We start from the raw sequence: 14728 nt of genomic DNA, 5'->3' as shown, positions 1-14728 counted from the left end.
ATCGCGAGATGAAACAAAACCGATCCGACGTAAACGCGTTGCAATTCGTATTCAATTTTTCATTTGAGAGCAATAATGATGAAACAGATTTCCCTACCAGCGAAACGCGACAAACTGAAACCAACCTTGCGACGGTAATGTTTGAATAATTTGTACGCGCAACGAACCGCTCCCAAAGTCCACTCTCGAATTTTTATGTATCTGTAAGCTGAAATCCTTTTGTAACAAAGCAATAACATTAATAAAATATAAACAGATACACTCGCACAAACATTCTCAATTAAGCCGAAACAATAGAAAAATCTTTCTCAACACCCACAACTTGACTTCACCCAAAACATGGCACCGCTCTCTAATTAAAAGTTATCTAGACAAGTTGTTTCGCCTCAATTTTAACCTCTCACCCACACACGCATAATCATTCACACATTTCAAAATAATGTTCTTATTGGAACTTGCTCACCCGCGTCTGCATGCAGCTGTCTCAAAAGTCATCCGCAGGTCCGTCGGCCGCAAGGCCGCAAGACCCGGAAGAAACTTTGATCTCGAGCGTCGATCCTGGAGTACATCAATGCAATCCCGCGTCCTCTTCCACGACGGATTGTTGCAGCTGACGCAGCACCCAAAGCGTTAACTTAATGCTGGCCACGGGTGAGAAGGCAGCTCCGTCTCACTTCTGCCAACACCAATCGGCCCACTTCCGTCTGAACCGCTCTCAACTTTCCACCCTCACGCCCCCGCACCACCACACCAAATCAAAAAACGTATTTAAAGAACTGTTCAAGATGAAATGATTTGATTAAAACTTAAACAAATTGAATTGAAAAAGATTTTACTATCAAAGAATAAATTATTTTATAAGCATTAACAATGCTTAAAAATTACTCATTCCCGAAATTTTTACTTAAGAAAAACCTTTTGAAAAACTGTCGATTTTTTAACTAACAAAAATGTTACAAAAATAAAAAATGCTTTTAAATTAAAACTATTTTTTGCTTTGACACCTACAACTTTTTGTACTTTTGAACTTACATCCTAAGAATTTGTTAAAATTTGGGAAAATATATTTTTTAAGGTTTGAAGTACACACACATTTTTTAAATCAACAAATCTATGTAATAAGAAATAGTAAGCCACTTTTTTCAATGTTCATTTTAAACATTTCTGAAGAATCTGCGTTTCAAGATCATAAAATATAGAATTTTTAAATGTCAACAATAACAATACTTTCAATTTAATCCAATTATTATATTTTTTAAATTGTACAGAAAAAACTGAATGAAATATAATTTATAAGACTTTGATTTATTTTTTTCCTGCAATGAATAAACTGAACTTAACCTAGTAATGCCCAATTTTTTTCGATTTTTTTTATTTTTCCCGTGTCCAGGAGGTCATGATGTTGAGCAAATTTTGTTCTACGAATACTTTTTTTCTTGTTTAATTTTCAGTTTTTTATTTTGCAATTTTTTTTGTTTAGTTTATTTTTTTTTTTTTTGATAGTATTTGGCAAATTCTACCAACTCCTTTTTGCATTTCTAGTATTTTTTACAGTCTCTCTTTCAATTGTTTGCTTGATTTTCACTTTTTTTTGCTATAGAACGAGTAGAGGCATAGTCTGGAACAAACAAAAATTACTGCAAACTTGTTTTTACAAAAAAAGGAAATATTTGTGAAAAACAAAGTTAAAGTCGTGTTTTTCTTTCCAATGCTTTTTAAAGATCAAAAATTGGTTAAAATAGATTTTTGGTGAATTTTTTGATCGGTTGGGTTGTAGAGGGTTAAAAAGTTGGCATCAAATCTTCAATCAAAACTTATCTATTTTTATTCTTTGTAAATGTTAAGTACTGGGATGAAAATAATCACGCAAGACTCTAGTAAAGTGCAAAATGCGCAATACCATAAGTAATTTTTTTGAAAAAGAATATAAAGTGCATTTTTTTACAAATTACTTTCTTTCATTTAATTATTTTTTAATTTTTTTTAATTGAAAAATAACTCATAAAACTTATTTAAAGAACTGTTCAAGATGAAATGATTTGATTAAAACTTAAACAAATTGAATTGAAAAAGATTTTACTATCAAAGAATAAATTATTTTGTAAGCATTAACAATGCTTACAAAATAATGACCAATGGACCAATAATTTCCAAGATACCAGTTGAAAATTCAATGGAAAACTCATAGAAAAAATCAATTTCATCGATCCAAATTCTTTGTGTACAGCCTTAAAAAATCAATCTCAAAAATAAATTGCACGATATTCTAAGTCCCAGAGGGAAAATTACGGGAAATTTTATAAACTCTCCATAAAGAAAAAAACAGATCTGTATTTTTTTCAAGAAATATTTTTTAAACTCAATTAGTACTTGGTAATGGTAATGGTTTATACAATTAATTGTTAAATGCTTTCGATTGCAAATTCGATTTTTCTTTAAACAAATATTTAAAACGATTTTTTTTTCTCCAAATTTTTGATATTTTTTTTTACAAAAACGCATTTTTGTTTTCAGGAGCGGCCGTGGCTAACTGGTTACGGTGTTCGCTTTGTAAGCGAATGGTTCTGGGTTCGATTCCCATCTGCTCCCAACGAGAAAGTTAAGAAACACAGAAATTTGAAATGATGAATATGAACGAAAAATCAAAGTCGCTCGAGGCGGGGTTCGATCCCCCGTGTTTTGGATTGGTAAGCAAAAATGCTAACCATTAGGCCATGACGACTTGGTGAGCGTGGACTGGAATTAGGAATACTGTTACAGAGAGCGAGTTGTGGCGCTATAACCACGGCAAATAGTGTCCAGGGCATTCGTGGAAATACAATAGGGACGTGGCGTTACATCGTGCTGCCACCTGGTTTTTTTAAGCGCAAGAGTGTAAAAGTGCTGAGTCATCGTCTAAAAATAGACGGCGTCCTATCTCGCCCAGCAAAATGAAGTCGATAAAGTAGTCGGTTTCGATGAGCAAAAGTCCAGAGTTTTTTTTGAAAAGGACCAATAAACCATTGTCTTTCATATGTTTATAGGACCTAATCAAAAAAAACTCTAGAAGTGGAAAATGTGGTCTAAAAATAGCGACGCCATCCCCCTATGTCCCATCCCATAGGGACGTGGCGTTGCATCGTGCTGCCACCTGGTTTTTTTAAGCGCAAGAGTGTAAAAGTGCTGAGTCATCGTCTAAAAATAGACGGCGTCCTATCTCGCCCAGCAAAATGAAGTCGATAAAGTAGTCGGTTTCGATGAGAAAAAGTGGAAAATGTGGTCTAAAAATAGCGACGCCATCCCCCTATAGGGTCCCGGAGTACCAAACCTTCTTAGCATGGTGCTCCCAACGAATACAACCAAAATCTCGGAGCGTATGGTGGTGTGTCCCCACGCTTCTTCCTCCCCTGTCGATTCAGAATTGTGTTGTTGTTCGAACACTCAGTGCTCAAACTCAACCCAATTACAAGTCATCTCCTGGTGACCTAATGAGAACATGTTATTCAAGATGGCGTCGATGGACTTTCGATAATGTTAATTTAGTGATTAAACAAGTAAATTTGATTTATTTGGGGTCGCTAAGCTTAAATTTTACATCAGTACACAGATTTTTTTTTTTTTTGTAAATTTGGAAGCTGTCATTTTAGAATGTTGAATATTACCTCTTTTATGATGTAATTTACCTCAATTTAGACTGAAAATGTGACATTACACCAGAAAAGTGGTAAAATTACACATTTCCAGAGGTAAAATTACACCTTCCCAGATGTAATATTACCATGATTTTTTTTTCTGTGTATGAGAAAAGTCTCAGATTACTTTAGATCATTTCCGCGAATCGATATCCAAATTTTGATCCCACAAATCCATCTCCACATAGAATAATTCACATCCAATCAACTCACTCGAATCCCTCCATCTTCAACGCTCAGACATTCACCGATCCTCAAGTGTAGAAGGGGATTAGCATAAGTATTCCCATGCGAAAGCGCGATAGCTCACAAATTACATCCCCTCCCATCGCCGTTACCACAACCCGCCCATTCAACCATTCACCAGGACGACCAACATCCCCAAAAAAAATAACGGTTTGTTGATTCAAGTATTTTTCCAAAGCCTCCCCCTTCTAGAACGGTGTAACATGAAGAGGGGGTGGTGGGGTGGGCGAAAAAAAAATAAACAACTCCAAAAGCGCTTTTTCAAGAATAATAACAAGTCAGCGCGGCAAATTCATGTGCGTCTTCGTGGGGGTGAGTGGGTGGTTTGGCTCGCGAGATTCAACAGGATAGCTTTTAATTAAATGTTCGTATAATATTAAAAAACCAAAAAAGTCGAGCATGAGAGCAAAAAATGTGCTGTTATTTGCTGGTTTGGCTTGTTGATGAGCAAAAACATTCCGAAGGAGTAACCGAAGCTGGCGGGATCCAAGTCCAAGGGAGAAGCAACATTAAATTACAGAGCTTCCTTCTTTTTTTGGTGGGAGATATAATGAAGTATGTATTCGCGCGCGTTCTTGGCATACACAGCAGCTGCAAGGCTGAGCTGTGGAGATTCATGCGAAAATTTTGGCCAAAAATGTGAAGCATAAAGCATGATGAGCAGCTGCATCGTGCCGGAACAGCGCTTCCATCAGGGTCCAAAAGCCGGAGATGATAGCGATTTGTGCTTCAGGCCATAAGCCGATTATGATGGGGGGAAATATTACGAAAGGCAAAGAAATTCTGGGGATCCAAGAATCTGATAATCATAAGTTCATAGCCCTTGAGTGACCTGTGGGGTCATTTTGCTGAACCTTTTTTTTTATTTTGCTTAATTTTCTTAACTTAAACTTAGTAATATCTAAAAGGGTCAAATTGCAAAACAACTAAATCTTCTTAAAATCCAACCTTAGAGCAAATATTTTCCTCACAGCAGCACGCAAACGGAAGCTCAAAGATAAGTAAAGTTGCTAAACAAACTTCATGCCAGCAGCTCAGTCCGTACGAACACATGACCCCGTCTCGAGCCATCTCGACACCAACTTTGCCGTACATCCCAAGGAGCTTACAAAGGTGCTGGTGGGGGATTTTAATTTTCTGTAAATATTTGCCCACCCGGTCCGACTCAACGCTCACGTGTGTGCGTGTTTGTGTGTCCCCCTCTTCGGATGACTATCCCAGGAAGTATGGTGCGCTTTACACGGAAGTCCCCGGTACCGGAGATTCCCCACTATTGCGTGTGTAAAGGAGTTGGGTTCTGCGAAATTTGCGACCCCACAAAACCGCACATTACGGTATGGAAAATAAAGGTTGGATCTGATCTGGGAAGACAATTTCGGAAAAAGGTTCCTCTGTCAACAGTCTGATTTGGGTGGTACTTTAAGGCTCGGGACATCTTCAGGCCCGCTTTTCCTTCGGCAAAGCTGTGAGGTAAACCACGGAGACCTGTTGACTGGTTGGTTCTGGGACCAGGTCGAGATGTGCAGAATGGGTTATACTTGTGGGGATATGTTATTGGTCCCTTTCGCTACGAGGGAAATGAAAACAGTTGGACGAAGGTCGATGTACATATGGTTTTTACCGGGACCCGGGAAGGAATATAATGTTGTAATCTTTAATTACATCTGTGACCGGAGAAAAAGGTCAATATGTGCACAGCAGCAGGTTGGACTAGTGATGATGACGAAAAGTAAAATTGAGCCCTTTCAATATTGGGATGTTTGTAATCAGATTTTAAATTAAAGATATTATTGCACTCAATTTTTGTTTCAATTTGTTTCCAACATAGTCTGAAACTTTTAAGAAATCTAGAATTACTCTTAATTTTTACGTGTAATCTATGGTAATTCTCATTGATCACTAGCTTAAGTTTCTTGAGAAGGGATTTTGCTGATCGATTTGATGTCTTTAGCAAAGTTTTAGGTTACTAATTTCGAGAAAAAATATAATAAACAAATTTTACAAACCATTGAAAATTGTTGAAAATTCAAAAGATTTTTTGAATATACCATTTCCGTGAAAATTTTAAGTTTTTTGAAAAAATATTGGTTTTGCCCCCAGATTTTTCGGGTTGATTTTGCATTGGGGGGGGGGGGGGAGAGGGAGGGGGGACAGCCTTGAAGCAAAAAATAGTACAAGACAACATTTAACGATATATCAACTTGGTCCCCTTGGAACGAACTGTCTAGAAGGATGCTTTCTGTCAAAAAGGGCAGCAAAGTAAATTTTTAAAAATTGAATTAAAATTCCATTTTAAATCCTTTACGGTCGTACTAAGTGTATTTGTACTCAGAAAAATAAGCTTTTTCGTTGTGAACTGTAATAAGCTTTAATTATTAAACCCAATTGTCATTTTTTATTGTCATTTTCAAAAAAAAAAAAGTTTTGATCATAAACCAATTCGAGGTTTCTTGCCCGCAACTGAAAGGTTATTAGAAGGATTTTAAAGGAAAAATAATTTAAGGACTGAGAAATCCAGCCTAAAATTTGAAAAAAAAAACGTATCAAATTTTAACCTTTTGAGTTCTTTAACTATTTTTCCTTAATAGTCCGACTAATAACCTGTCATTTGCCGAATAGAGAGCTAAAATTAACTGGAATAAAAAGATTTTATGATTAAAAAAAATATTTTTTTTGAATTGTTTTTTTTAAATCACTTTAATTTGATATGGACCATGATGGTCAAATAAAAAGAACACAAAAGGACCAAAGAATCTCTGTTTGAAAAATTCGCGTTTTAACTTTCCGCAATTTCTCTACGACCGATATCGTTTTTATTAATTTTAATTTTTTGCATTTTTTTTTTTTATCCGGCCTAAACTTTTTGGTGTCTTCGGTATGCCCAAAGAAGCCATTTTGCATCTTTAGTTTGTCCATATAATTTTCCATACAAATTTGGCAGCTGTCCATACAAAAATGATATATGAAAATTCAAAAATCTGTATCTTTTGAAGGATTTTTTTTATCGATTTGGTGTTTTCGGGAAAGTTGTAGGTATGGATAAGGACCACACTGATAAAAAATATACACGGTAAATTTGTTTTGGTGAATTTTAATTTCAATTTTTGTCACGAAAACATGATTTGCAATAAAACACTGTTTTTATTTTTTTTATGATATGTTTCAGGGGACATCAAAGGCCAACTTTTCAAAAATTTCCAGAACGAGCAAAAAATCTTTGACCTAGTTATGAATTTTGGAATCAATACTAATTTTTTTTTTCAAAATTCAAAATATTTGTAGCAAAAATTATTCAACTTCATTTTACGATGTAAAAGCGAATTTGCAATCAATTAGTACTTTAGTGAAATTTGATAAAGTGTACCGTTTTCAAGTTAAAGCCATTTTTAGGTAACTTTTTTTGAAAATAGTCGCAGTTATTCATTTTTAAAATGAGTGCCCATGTTTGCCCACCTTTGAAAACAATATTTTTGAAAAGCTGAGAAAATTCTCTATATTTTGCTTTATTGAACTTTGTTGATACAAACCTTAGTTGCTGATACATATATCGCCATGCAATGATTTTAAAACAGGAAAATTGACGTTTTATTAGACTCACCCAAACAACCCACCATTTTCTAACGTAGATATCTCAGCAACTAATGATCCGATTTTCAATGTTAAAATATGAAACATTCGTGAAATTATCGGATGTTTTCGAAAACAATATTTTTTAAATCAAGCCTAATTTTTTTTTACATTGACAATACGTCAAATATAAAATCAAAAAAAAAGTCATTTTGTGAAAACCTTGAAAATTACTTTGATATTTGCTGAAAGACATTCTTAAAAAATGTATGCAAAAAACGCTCTTGAGAAATGCTATTTTTAATAAGTTCACATTCAGCAAAATTTCAATTTCGTACAATGTATATTCGGTGAAACGGGTCGGTGCAATGCACCTAGATCTGTCTGCAAACATGTATCAAGTTTTAGCTATGTCACGCTAGAGGTAATCTCTGATGTGCGCTGATTCTTCACTAATGATATACCAAGTGAGAAAAAAAATACATTGACAATAGGTGGCAACTCGTCAAGAAAATAGCAATTAAAAAGAAAGGCAATTTGAATTGCATAACTGAAGATGTGGTCGAATGAGTTGTGGATTGTTAATATATTGAGACATTTTTGGTATAACACCTTCAAGATACTTCCAATTGGCTTGATATTTAATAAGAATAACTTAGATTAAATTTTTCGACTTCTTACAAGAAATAAATTTTAAGTGTATTAACTTCCAATTGGAGCTGAAGATTGCTTTAAAATGAATGCTAAAAATAGATCTTCTTTACAAATAATTGTCGTCATGGAATTCTTACAAGAACTCAAGCTTAGGCAGCAACACCTCCAGTAAGAAGAACTTCTTCCTCATAACACACTGACTGGAGGCTATCGTCCTCAAACATCTACACCACCTTACGCGAGAATAGCTGAATATGACTAATAGATGTCCGGCACGCGAAATTCGCTACGTGGCAATGGACGCAACTCGTTATCGCAGGGGTGCTAATGACAGCCCCCGATATAGTGGCGGTGATCCGCGGACCCCACCGCGGCGTAGTCTAATGGGTTTCAATAAACAAAATATAAAAAAAGAGAAGACCGTTACACAGCAGTTAGCAAGTAATATGCACCGTTTGTGGTGTCACATACGAGGTGACCGTTAGTCCGGACCATGTGGCAGGCCAAGGGATAATCCTCGCTGCGGTGAACGGACAGACTCTTCCGTACACAGGCCGGGGGCTGGTGTCACATGTATGGTCGCACGACTAAAGCGAGTAATTGCCACCATCATCGTCGTCGGCGACGACAACTGGCGAGAATGTGTCTCGGTTTCATAACTCGGAGCCATAACGCGTCGCACTAAATCAGTGCAACTAACTAAATATGTGCGATGTGGGAGGGGGTTGAGCGCGACGTGTAATGCGATATCTGCGCTGATTGTCGTAGCAAAAAAAGTGTCATTGGAGATGCGGGGCATCGATCCCCGTACCTCTCACATGCTAAGCGAGCGCTCTACCATCTGAGCTACATCCCCGTGTTGAGATTCTTATTGGAAGTATCGGGCGTAGCTGTTGAACTCCTCGAGCGATTCCGAGACAAAAGAAGGTCTTCAAAAAAGTATCACGCCCAACGTGGGGCTCGAACCCACGACCCTGAGATTAAGAGTCTCATGCTCTACCGACTGAGCTAGCCGGGCTTGTGATAAGTGACGAGTCTACAAGCGAAGTCATTCAACCTTCATGACTCAACCGGCTACTCAGCAAAATCTGTGCGGAAGAAACTTTCACTTCAACGGACCGCAAGCTGATAACGCCTGTGAGGTCGCTTCCTGAAAGCTGTTTGCGAGCTATTCTGACAAATAATTAATTACAGAGTAATTACATGGTCGTCCAATCTCTGCAAACCCTGTCCCGTCACCGCAGTTGACCGACAGGGTGGACAATCGAAACTTGTCCGACAAGTTCGACAGACCACCGCCGCCACCAAGTATACTGCTCCAATTCCGCTGATAAACCCGTTGTTGTCTCGTCTCACAAACAAGTGATAAACGGTACATGTGATAGCAGCTCTCTCGGAACAACACATTACCTAGATTGAGATATACAGCAGATGATGACACTTGAAAGGCGGTCGTCGCGCTAGAACCTTGAAGCCGTCAAACCGCCAGATCACAATGAGTCGGCTTCCGCAAATATCCTTCTGCTGCGACCACCACCAGTTTCCACCCGTTTAATTCCGAGAAATCAAATGAGGCAGAACTAATACCTTGCTGGTGAGGCGCTTCAGGGCAAGCAATCCGTGTATTTGCACGGTGTATTGTTGTTAATTACATCGTTGAGGTAGATCTGAGGGGGGGGGGGGGGCTGTTCTCTGATTACGTAACGAAATTGTCCCCTTTGCAAGTGATTTACCTGGAAAGGGAGCGGTATCGAGGTATCCCCATGGTCACTGGATCGTAACGCAGGTCGGTCGGTCAATCCAGTCCAGCATGTGTGTGAGTGCATGTGGACTGTATTCGTATATGGAGAAGAGAGTTGGTCATGCGAAAAGCCGCAAAAGGACACGCTAGCTGCTCGCTGTCGGTCGGTTTGTGGTCAGCGTCGTAACCGTGAGGAGTGGAGTCCTTGTTATTTCCGGTCCAGGTACTTTGAATCGAGCAGCTTTGAGTTGAACAGGGTTATCAGTGCCCGTGTCCACTTGGAATCGGTCAATTTAAAAAAGGGGGATTGAAGCCTAAAGTAAAGTTTGAAACGTTAGAATCTTTGAAAGGACATTTCAAATCATTTCGATTTAGCAGATTCTGATTAGAATCGTTCCTCATTTGTTTTTTGGCTGGTTAATTATGAAAAGTCTATAACATCAAAAAATGATTGAGCAAAGTGCAGTTTCGAAGTTTCAAGAAACAAAAGAGCATTTCTCTATGAAATCGGCCTTTTTAATTTTATTTTAATTTTTGTATTTTTTAATCCGGCTAAAACTTTCTTGGTGCCTTCGGTATGCCCAAAGAAGTCATTTTGCATCATTAGTTTGTCCGTATAACTTTCCATACAAATTTGGCAGTTGTCCAAACAAATATGATTTATGAAAATTCTAAAATCTGTATCTTTTGAAGGATTTTTTTTATCGATTTGGTGTCTTCAGCAAAGTTGTAGGTATGGATAAGGACTACACTGAAAAAATATGATACACGGTATAAACTTTTTGGTAATTTTTAATTTCACTTTTTGTCACTAAAACTTGATTTGCAAAAAAACATTTTGATTTTTTTTATTTTCTAATATATTTTATGCCAACTTTTCATAAATTTTCAGAATGTGCAAAAAATCTTTGACCGAGTTATACATTTTTGAATCAATACTGATTTTTTCCAAAAATCGATATATTAGTCGCAAAAATTTTTCAACTTAATTTTTCGATGTAAAATCAAATTTGCAATCAAAATACACTTTAGTGAAATTTTGATAAAGTGCACCGTTTTCAATTTATAGCAATTTTCAAGTGATTTTGTTTTTTAAATATTAGCAGTTATTATTTTTTTTTTAAATAAGTGCTAATATTTGCCCACTCTTGAAAAAAATATTTTTGAAAAGCTGAGAAAATTCTCTATATTTTGCATGTTTGAAGTTTGTTGATACGACCCACAGTAGCTAAGATATTGCCATGCAAAGATTAAAAAACAGGAAAATTGATGTTTTCTAAGTCTCATCAAAACAACCAACCATGTTCTAATGTCGATATCTCAGCAACTAATGGTCCGATTTTCAATGTTAAAATATGAAACATTCGCGAAATTTTCCTATCTTTTCGAAAAAAATATTTTCAGAAATTTTGAATCAGGACTAACATTTGAAAAGGACCAAACATTCAATAATACGCCCTTTTAAAATGTTAGTCTTGATTTAAAAAATTTGAAAATATTTTTTTCGAAAAGATCGGAAAATTTCACGAATGTTTCATATTTTAACATTGTAAATCCAGGCCAGGCCAACCTCGTAAAGCTAACCGCAAGGATTATTCGTTGAATTGGATTGAGTTAGAGCACGAATGCTGAAACAACAATAAAATTTCTGAACCTTCAGGGCCGGAATAATTTAATAATTGTGTCCATTCAAAAGCAGAAAAAATGAGAGCACCTTCTATTAAGAAGATTGACTTATAAGAACTAAGATCTAAAACTACTGAATAAAATCATTGTTTTACGTCAACAGAAGCTCTCCTTTAATTTCAGCCAATTTGGTTTAAGTTCAATCACCAGAACGCATTTAAGTTTGCATAAGAAATTATTTAATTCACACTTTTCAAAATGTATTTTTGCAAAAAAAAACAAAAAAAAACTGGAGGTCAAATTTGAGTCAACTGTATGAGTAAAGTCCGTACTATCGGAATAGCATTAATAGGATTACTATCTTCAATATATGAATCACCACAAAAAAAAAGAAGGACTCGTCAATTCCAACCAAAACAACACTTTTTGCAACAATGGAACCTCGTCCACCAGAGAAAAACGAAACACGAAAGTAAACAAGCCACAAAATGTCATTCATCATCGCCGCGCGAAAGCATTTCTAGCATTTTTGTTTCGCTTCTTGTTGCCCTCGCGAGCAAAAAAAAAGGAAAAGAAAGAGCGCAACGTTTCCGGCGTTTGTTTCAAGCTCCGTTTCCTTCTTCGCTTCGTGACGGGCGAGTGGAATGTACGAAGTTTCCGGTGGGATACACCGGGACTGACTTTTTAAAGGGACGTTTTTGCCATTTTTTGAATGTATAATTTTAGGTCAATTTTGGGACGAAGTTCGTCCAACAATGCAAATCAATTGCTGCAGTGCAAGTCGGTGAACCGAACTTGTTTTAATTATTGTCGACAACTTGGAGATGTCCGCGAGGTGTGATAAAGGCCCGAGCTACATGTACCTGTTGTGAACAATCTAGATTCCGATCGTGCTCGTTAACCCGCGGGGTCTAGCAGAACAAATTGTTTGCTGGTGAGGCCTTCAGGTAAATCGCCCAGTCAGCTGTTTGATCTGGTTGGGCAGTGATGGGAAATTTTCATGATTTTCATGATGAGTTGTCTAGTTGGAATTCAACGATCTTCAAAGTTCTTTTCACAACACTGACCTCCAGCTGCTTGTCACCGACGACGGTCAATGCTGCGAACCTGTTTGTCACGGCCCCAACTCATCGATGAGCCTGCCATCCAATTAATGTTGTCGCTCGAGCCCCCTCGAGGGCTTTGTTACCGGCCAACCAGGTGTTGCTCGTCGCGAGAGAGGTCACCGCGCTTTGCCGCCCCACGTGTGCGTTAATCGAACGTGAGCTTTTAATTATTCACTTCCCGGCAGCGTGCAGCGGCTCGTTGAAAATCTGGGAGTCAACCGACCATGTCTGGCACCGGGTCCCAAAGTGAGAGTGTGCCGGGGCCAATCTGGGCGACCGTTGCATGACCCCCGCGCGAAGGTTCAAGCTCCGGAAAGCGGAAATATTAAAATCGGCATATCTGCGCGGCCGATGGAAAGTACCGGCTACGCGATTGACCTAGATTCGGGCGAGTGGAACGAAAAAAGAGTACGGTCGTGGCCATGGGGACGTGGTGGCATGACGACGGCAGTACCTTGGGGGTGTCGAAGGGTGTTGTGTTTGGACGAAGTGCTTAATCATAGGTCTATCTGGATGAAAGTATGGGGTTGCATTGTTCCGAGCAAGAGTGGCCAATCTGGGGCCGGATTGATGGAGTGGCACCAATCATCCAGTTTCGACGTTGCTATGTGAATGTTCTCGGAATTTAGGGAGGACAATGTATTCGAAGCACTTCATTGCAACCGCTTGTACAATGGACGTCGATGCAGTACAACATGTAATGAGCATTCCACAGATGTTGAGAATTCTGTGAACCAATCTGCAAATCCACCCAAAAATTCCAAGAAATCGTAAAATGCAGCACCTCCAACATTGATCCTTATCCATCAGAGGCAGCAATTAGTCACAAAGTTACATGCCTCTTGACGTCAGCACAAACTCACGCAAACCATCAGCAATAAAAAAAAAAACATTCTTTTTATTGTCCGTTTTGTTGAAAACATTCGGCGCGTCAAAAAAAAAATAAGCAACATGTTTCTGATATTTGTGTGCGTCTCCGCATTGGCTTATCTGCCATCCGACGACTTCAGCGTCTTCTTCCTGGACTTTATATCGTCCCGCCCGGGGCAAACATATGCAAATCACGTACACAGTCGTCCCGATATCCTTTGTTGCCTGGGTCTCACTCACACGTACATATTTGGGATTATATTGCGGGGCAATCTGCGCGCAATCATCTGGCTTTTAAGGGATAAAATCATTTCACGTTTGCTGATAGGGTGAATGTCACAATATTGGGCCTTATTTTTAATTTTGGTTCTATTTGAACAATTATGGATATTTTTTAACAATAGGGTCCTAAAGCCCTAAGTAAAAAAACACGACTTAAAACCCTTTCTGATCACTTTTTTCATTTAAATGCAAAAAACGAGCTGTCAAGTAGAACTTTTTATGTCAAGGGCCTTTTTTTTAATTGATTTAAAAATCCATTTTAAATCCTTTCCCGTTGTACAAGGGTCAAAGTACTCAGAAAAATAAGCTTAATCGTTGTTTTTAGTTTAATTTAGTATAATTTGTATTGTACAGGTAAAAAAAAAAGATGGAAAGAATTTCTGATGTCATTTACACACTTTCAACATTTTAATCTAAATTATGAACAAAAACGCAAAAGTTTTTTCCAGATCTTTGGGAACATTTTCTATATGTTTTAGAGAAATAAAGGGTTTCAATTTTGTGGAAATTTCCTAACAGTGAATAATGCTATCCAGTAGAAAAAGATCTCAAATATATACAACATCACACATTTTTCAAAGTTGTTAATTTGCTAATTATGTTAATTTTGTTTATTCAGTTATTTTTTTTGTATTTTTGTTATTTTTGTTCAAAATCAAATCAAATTATTCGCTCTACAGCATTGCCTTGGCTTTCTCGATTGCGAGATTCCTACTCGAAACTAGGTGTTTGAAGGCTTGATTGTTGAGGCAATTGCAAACCTCTTTTTACACCTTAGCTTCCATCCACCCCGGGATTCGAACTGGCGACCTTTGGATTGTTAGTCCAACTGCCTACCAGCGACTCCACCGAGGCAGGACCCAGGGAGACGACTCCTACACCTGGACTGAGCTAACGACCTAACCTTTTTAGGTTAGTCCGGGGCCAACATTTACTTCCCGTCCGACGGAAGGCGTGATCAGACA

General features: G+C 37.7%; 1 protein-coding gene and 2 non-coding genes across 8 annotated transcripts in view; all 3 read right to left on the bottom strand.

The window, feature by feature from the left end:
• Window positions 1-14728, bottom strand: part of LOC6050782 (disintegrin and metalloproteinase domain-containing protein 10) — a 199274-nt gene that overhangs the window by 122431 nt on the left and 62115 nt on the right. The window lies entirely within an intron of this gene.
• On the bottom strand, window positions 8922-8994 carry Trnaa-agc. The gene has a single exon. It is a non-coding gene; the product is annotated as a tRNA-Ala (tRNA).
• Trnak-cuu lies at window positions 9084-9156 on the bottom strand. The gene has a single exon. It is a non-coding gene; the product is annotated as a tRNA-Lys (tRNA).

Source organism: Culex quinquefasciatus, chromosome 2, assembly GCF_015732765.1.
Source record: "Culex quinquefasciatus strain JHB chromosome 2, VPISU_Cqui_1.0_pri_paternal, whole genome shotgun sequence".
NCBI lineage: Eukaryota > Metazoa > Arthropoda > Insecta > Diptera > Culicidae > Culex > Culex quinquefasciatus.
This window is presented reverse-complemented; position numbering and strand designations above follow the sequence as displayed.